Genomic DNA, 7,837 nt, shown 5'->3' on the forward strand with positions numbered 1-7,837 from the left:
CTAGATTTTGGAATTATTCCGGGTTCTTTTGGCCTTTTTATACATTAATTGAGTTTCTGGGCATTTAATCTGCATAATTCAAATTTGAACTACAATCAGAGGCTCCAGTGCACCAAAGTTGTTTGAAAAATCACATGTGTGTCCTTGGGTGAATTTCTAGGTCCCATGCAAGAGATGGGAGTGAAATTCAAACATCTAGGCATCGTGGCTCGGCCAGAAAGATTGAGAAACTTGGTTTTTTAATTCATGTAATTCCAAAACACGCCTCATGACATGGCACCAACATGTTGTGGTAATATTTTTGGCCGAATTGGGACATGCTTTGCTGTAAGCTTCTTGCAAACCAGAGCTTCCCTTAAGAAGGCTCGTGGTTCCGAGAGGGAACATGTCACCTTCGTGTGCGAAACGACATACGTACACTGCCTTCGCCCGCCTTAATTTTTTACACAGCCAGATTGGAACAAATAGAAGTACCATGCTAAAATTTGGAATTATTCCGGGTTCGTTTCGCCTTTTTATACATTAATTGAGTTTCTGTGCATTTAATGTGCATAATTCAAATTTGAACTACAAGCGCAGGCTCCAGTTCACCAGAGTTGTTTGAAAAATCACATGTGTGTCCTTAGGTGAATCTCTAGGTCCCATGCAAGAGATTGGAGTGAAATTCAAACATCTGGGCATCTTGGCTCGGACGGAAAGATTGAGAAACTTGATTTTTTAATTCATGTAATTCCGAAACACACCCGAAAATAATGAAACTTGGCATGGTGTCATGACATGGCACCAACACGCCGTGGTAAATTTTTTTGGCCGAATTAGGAGAAGCTTTGGTGTAAGCTTCTTGCAAACCAGAGCTTCCCTCAAGAAGGCGCGTGGTTCCGAGAGGGAACATGTCACCTCCGTGTGTGAAACAACATACGTACACTTCCTTCTCCCGCCTTAATAATTTTACACAGCCAGATTAGACCAAATAGAAGTACTGTGCTAAATTTTGGAATTATTCCAGGTTCGTTTCGCCTTTTTATACTTTAATTGATTTTCTGGGCATTTAATGTGCATAATTCAAATTTGAACTACAAGCACAGGCTCCAGTGCACCAAAGTTGTTTGAAAAATCACATGTATGTCCTTGGCTGAATTTCTAGGTCCCATGCAAGAGATTGGAGTGAAATTCAAACATCTGGGCGTCGTGGCTCGGCCAGAAAGATTGAGAAACTTGTTTTTTTAATTCCTGTAATTCCAAAACACGCGTGAAAATCATGAAACTTGGCATGGTGTCATGACATGGCACCAACACTCTGCGGTAATTTTTTTGGCCGAATTGGGAGAAGCTTAGGTGTAAGCTTCTTGCAAACCAGAGCTTCCCTCAAGAAGGCTCGTGGTTCCGAGAGGGAACGTGTCACCTCCGTGTGCGAAACGACATACAAACACTGCCTTCTTCCGCCTTGATTTTTGTACACTGGCAGATTACACCAAATAGAAGTATCGTGCTAAATTTTGGAATTATTCCGGGTTCTTTTGGCCTTTTTATACATTAATTGAGTTTCTGGGCATTTAATGTGCATAATTCAAATTTGAACTACAATTAGAGGCTCCATTGCACCAAAGTTGTTTGAAAAATCACATGTGTGTCCATGGGTGAATTTCTAGGTCCCATGCAAGAGATGGGAGTGAAATTCAAACATCTGGGCGTTGTGGCTCGGCCAGAAAGATTGAGAAACTTGGTTTTTTAATTGATGTAATTCCGAAACACGTCTGAAAATCATGAAACCGTGCTAAATTTTGGAATTATTCCGGGTTCTTTTGGCCTTTTTATACATTAATTGAGTTTCTGAGCATTAAATGTGCATAATTCAAATTTGAACTACAAGCATAGGCTCCAGTGCACCAGAGTTGTTTGAAAAATCACATGTGTTTCCTTGGGTGTATTTCTAGGTCCCATGCAAGAGATTGGAGTGAAATTCAAACATCTGGGCGTCTTGGCTCGGCCGGAAAGATTGAGAAACTTGGTTTTTTAATTCCTGTAATTCCAAAACACGCCTGAAAATAATGAAACTTGGCATGGTGTCATGACATGGCACCAACACGCCGCGGTAAATTTTTTTGGCCGAATTAGGAGAAGCTTTGGTGTAAGCTTCTTGCAAACCAGAGCTTCCCTCAAGAAGGCTCGTGGTTCCGAGAGGGAACGTGTCACCTCCGTGTGTGAAACAACATAAGTACACTTCCTTCTCCCTCCTTAATTTTTTTACACAGCCAGATTAGTCCAAAAAGAAGTACTGTGCTAAGTTTTGGAATTATTCCAGGTTCGTTTCGCCTTTTTACACATTAATTGAGTTTCTGGGCATTTAATGTGCATAATTCAAATTTGAACTACAAGCACAGGCTCCAGTGCACCAAAGTTGTTTGAAAAATCACATGTATGTCCTTGGGTGAATTTTTAGGTCCCATGCAAGAGATGGGAGTGAAATTCAATCATCTGGGCATCGTGGCTCGGCCGGAAAGATTGAGAAACTTGGTTTTTTAATTCATGTAATTCCAAAACACGCCTGAAAATCATGAAACTTAGCATGGTCTCATGACATGGCACCAACATGTTGCGGTAAATTTTTTGGCCGAATTGGGACAAGCTTTGGTGTAAGCTTCTTGCAAACCGGAGCTTCCCTTAAGAAGGCTCGTGGTTCCAAGAGGGAACCTGTCACCTTCGTGTGTGAAACGACATACGTACACTGTCTTCGCCCGCCTTAATTTTTTACACAACCAGGTTGGAACAAATAGAAGTACCGTGATAAATTTTGGAATTATTCCGGGTTCTTTTGGCCGTTTTATACATTAATTGAGTTTCTGGGTATTTAATGTGCATATTTCAAATTTGAACTACAACCACAAGCTCCAGTGCACCAAAGTTGTTTGAAAAATCACCTGTGTGCCCTTGGGTGAATTTCTAGGTCCCATGTAAAAGATGGGAGTGAAATTCAAACATCTCGGCGTCGTGGCTCAGCCAGAAAGATTGAGAAACTTTCTTTTTTAATTCCTGTAATTCCAAAACACGCCTGAAAATCATGAAACTTGGCATGGTCTCATGACATGGGACCAACATGCTGTGGTTATTTTTTTTGGCTGAATTGGGACAAGCTTTCGTGTAAGCTTCTTGCAAACCGGAGCTTCCCTCAAGAAGGCTCGTGGTTCCGAGAGGGAACATGTCACCTCCATGTGCGACACGACATACGTACACTATATTCTCCCGCCTTAATTTCTTACACAGCCAGATTAGACCAACTAGAAGTACCGTGCTAAATTTAGGAATTATTCCCGGTTCGTTTGGCCTTTTTTATACATTAATTGAGTTTCTGGGCATTTAATGTGCATAATTCAAATTTGAACTACAAGCACAGGCTCAATTCCACCAAAGTTGTTTGAAAAATCACATGTGTGTCCTTGGGTGAATTTCTAGGTCCCATGCAAGAGATGGGAGTGAAATTCAAACATCTGGGCGTGGTGGCTCGGCCGGAAAGATTGAGAAACTTTGTTTTTTAATTCCTGTAATTCCAAAACACGCCTGAAAATCATGAAACTTGGCATGGTATCATGACATGGCACCAACATGTTAGGGTAAATTTTGTAGCCGAATTGGGACAAGCTTTGGAGTAAGCTTCTTGCAAACCGGAGCTTCCCTCAAGAAGGCTCGTGGTTCCGAGAGGGAACATGTCACCTCTGTGTGTGAAACGACATACGTACACTGCCTTCTCCTGCCTTAATTTTTTTACAGAGCCAGATTAGACCAAATAGAAGTACCATGCTAAATTTTGGAATTATTCCAGGCTCATTTCTCCTTTTTATACATTAATTGAGTGTCTGGGCATTTAATATGCATAATTCGAATTTGAACTACAAGCACAGGTTCTAGTGCACCAAAGTTGTTTGAAAAATCACATGTGTGTACTTGAGTGAATTTCTAGGTCCCATGCAAGATATTGGAGTGAAATTCAAACATCTGGGCGTTGTGGCTCGGTCGAAAAGATTGAGAAACTTGGTTTTTTAATTCCTGTAATTCCAAAACACGCCTGAAAATCATGAAACTTGGCATGGCGTCATGACATGGCACCAACATGCTGCGGTAATTTTTTTGGCCGAATTGGGACAAGCTTTGGAGTAAGCTTCTTGCAAACCGGAGCTTCCCTCAAGAAGGCTCATGGTTCCGAGAGGGAACGTGTCACCTCCATGTGCGAAACGACATACGTACACCGCCTTCTCCCGCCTTAATTTTTTTTACACAGGCATATTAGACCAAATAGAAGTACCGTGCTAAATTTTGGAATTATTCCAGGTTCGTTTCGCCTTTTTATACATTAATTGAGTTTCTGGGCATTTAATGCACATAATTCAAATTTGAACTACAAGCACAGGCTCCAGTGCACCAGAGTTGTTTGAAAAATCACATGTGTGTCCTTGGGTGAATTTCTAGGTCCCATGCAAGAGATTGGAGTGAAATTCAAACATCTGGGCGTCTTGGCTCGGTCGGAAAGATTGAGAAACTTGGTTTTTTAATTCCTATAATTCCAAAACATGCCTGAAAATCATGAAACTTGGCATGGTGTCATGACATGGCACCAACACGCTATGGTAAACTTTTTTGCCGAATTGGGAGAAGCTTTGGTGTAAGCTTCTTGCAAACCAGAGCTTCCCTCAAGAAGGCTCGTGGTTCCGAGAGGGAACGTGTCACCTCCGTGTGTGAAACAACATACGCACACTTCCTTCTCCCGCCTTATTTTTTTTACACAGCCAGATTAGACCTAATAGAAGTACCGTGCTAAATTTTGGAATTATTTCAGGTTCGTTTCGCCTTTTTTATACATTAATTGAGTTTCTGGGCATTTCATGTGCATAATTCAAATTTGAACTACAAGCACATGCTCCAGTGCACCAAAGTTGTTTGAAAAATCGCATGTGTGTCCTTGGGTGAATTTCTAGGTCCCATGCAAGAGATGGGAGTGAAATTCAAACATCTGGGCGTCGTGGCTCGGCCGAAAAGATTGAGAAACTTGGTTTTTTAATTCCTGTAATTTCAAAACACACGTGAAAATCATGAAACTTGGCATGGTCTCATGACATGGCACCAACATGCTGTGGTAATTTTTCTGTCTGATTTGTGAAGGCGCACACATTAACAATCAACAAAGTCATTTGGGAACAAGTGTTGTCAGGTTACAAATCGGAAACACAAGTATTATTGAAACCGTGGGGGTTCGACTTACCAATTACGTGCGGCCACGCGTCCCCTTTTTTATTTTCTAGGAGGTGCGGTGCGATGTAGCTATTTGAGTACGGGAGGCGTGCGATCATACGTGTGTGCGTGCTCATCGGGAGGAGAGCCCTTTTGACCGCTACCCGCCGCCCCCTGCCTCCCAACGTCTCCATTAATGGCGCCCGAGCACCTGTTCTACGGCGTGGCTATATGTCTCACTGGACTAAGATTTAAGAGAGAAAACTGAAAATCTGAAAAGAAAGTTTTGCATGGATCTTGATGTAAGACCCGACGGACCTATATGGCAGCGACTGCGACTTATAGCAAGCATGATGAATATAAGGACGATGACATTGGATAATAATTGGCTTACATATTTATAAACATAATAAAAAAGCCACATGCGGCAATGCCCGATATACACAATGGCAAAAGAAGAAGGAAGACAACGATCTAGCTCGCTGATCTCTACTTTCTTGATGTGTTGCTGCAGTCCGCGGGAACTAGTCTCCGCGGTGGGCGGCGACGAGCTCTTTCTTGTCCTCAAGATGCTGGTTGAGAGTATCCACAGATTCCTCCACCAGCCTTCTACGCTTGATGCGCAGCATGGCATTCTCGTCCATAAGTTTCTCGACGATGACGCCGGTCCTCTTCAACAAGGCAGTGGTCTGCTCCAGCTGCTCCGCACTTCCGACGATCTTCGCCCTCAGCAGGTCGTGCTTGGCCCGGAGCTTCGCATTGCTCTCATTTAGTTGTCGAATGACGTCGGTAGATTGTTCAAATGAGGCTTTCAGGTCCTCCTGCAACCTCGCCCACCTGGAATCTGATCCATCTACCTAAGGACGAGGGCACGCATGCGCTTGTAAGAGTCCTCGCCTTCCCTTGAGGCATTTTCCTAGGCCGCCACGGCGTGGGAGGACATCTCTTCTAGATTCGGGGCGCGGCAGGACATCTCTTCTGCTTCCGCGGTGCGGCCGGACCAGTATGCTGCATCGACGGCGCGGCGGTTCCTCCGTGCTGCTTTGGTGGCGCGGGACCTCTTTGCTGCTACGACCGTGCGGCGGGACATGTTGGCTGCTTTTTCGGTGAGGCGGTACATCTCTTGTGCTCCCGCTTCCAGGCTCACCTCTCCCTGGTGGCAATCTCTCGAACCAGAACTCACGCTGGCCATGGCAGACGCAAGGGAATGATGATGAATGACTTGTTTGTTTTTGGCTTTTTGTGGATGAGGAGTTGAGGAGGAATGTGCAGTCATCTTGGAGTAGTAGTATTTATAACCGCGTAGTAATACGCTCCTACGTGGGAAACCATTTAGGTTTTGATCGGTGTGAACAGGTTTGCAATTTGGAATGTGACGGGACGCATGCTCAAAATTTACTGACGGTTATAAGCGCGACACTATTCTCAAAAGGCGTAACATGGGCACGTACGCCTTCTCGGCCGCGTACGTGGCATTTTCACCATAGGGTGCACCACAATAGGCAATGTTAGCACACGTCTTGTTCCAACAACCGTGCGCGCTCGTTATTACCATCGCGCACGCTTCTTTTAATTAGAATGGGTGTGCCCGTCTAGCGCACACACATTGATCTATCTAACTGTTTCAGTTTGTTGTGGCTAATCGCAAACGGTTCGTCCATGTGAAGTGTATGCCATCAATCGCAGACACTTTGATCTGGCTTACCCGTTTCTGTTCTGTTGCCTAATCGCAAACAGTTAATCCTTGTGAAGCGCATGCCATCAATCACACACACCTTGATCTGACTGACCGTTTCTTTTGTGTTGCCTAATCACAAACAGTTCATCCAAGTGAACCGTATGTTGTATATCGCACACACGTTCATCTGGCTTCTCGTTTCTTTTGTGTTGCCTAATCACAAACAGTTCATCCGAGTGCCGTATGCTCTATATCGCACACGTCTTCATCAGGCTACCCATTTCTTTTGTTCCGCCTCATCACAAACAGTTCATTGGACTGAACCGTATGCCCTGGATAGCACACGCAACTAAAATATGAACCATGTTTGATGCATCCTCCATTGCAAACGTTTTGCACCTTTTTTGACGGTTTTTCACATCCCCATTTGTGATTAATGCATCGCACACAGTTTTGTGAAAGGGTGTCTGATCGTAGTGTCGCGTTAGCAGCATCCTGCAGTAGTGCTAGTCAGACCTCATCGACAATGACCACGAGGAGGGACCCTCTCCGGCTCTTCCAAGGAGAAAGAGCCCATCTGCTCTTCCATGGGGAAAGAGCTCATCTGCTCTTCCAAGAGGAAAGAGCTCGTCTGCGACATCAGGGAGGGCACCCTACAGTCATGCTCTTCCAAGGGGAAGGAGCCCATCTGCGACAACATGGAGCGCATCCTGGGTCCATGCTCTTCCCACGGGAACGAGTCCATCTATGACAAGTCAGGAAACCCATGGTTTGTTTTGTCGTGCCTCTTCACAGGGGGAAACCCATGATTTGTTTTGTCGAGTCCCTTTTGTAGTGTAGTGAGAATATGTCCAGTTTTAATTGCTATATTTGGTTGTTTGCAGTATACCTTGTTTATTTCAGTTGTTCACAAACTATCGCCTCTATCGCAATGTGATT

The sequence above is a fragment of the Triticum dicoccoides genome, chromosome 1A, assembly GCF_002162155.2.
Source record: "Triticum dicoccoides isolate Atlit2015 ecotype Zavitan chromosome 1A, WEW_v2.0, whole genome shotgun sequence".
In the NCBI taxonomy this organism is placed as follows: domain Eukaryota; kingdom Viridiplantae; phylum Streptophyta; class Magnoliopsida; order Poales; family Poaceae; genus Triticum; species Triticum dicoccoides.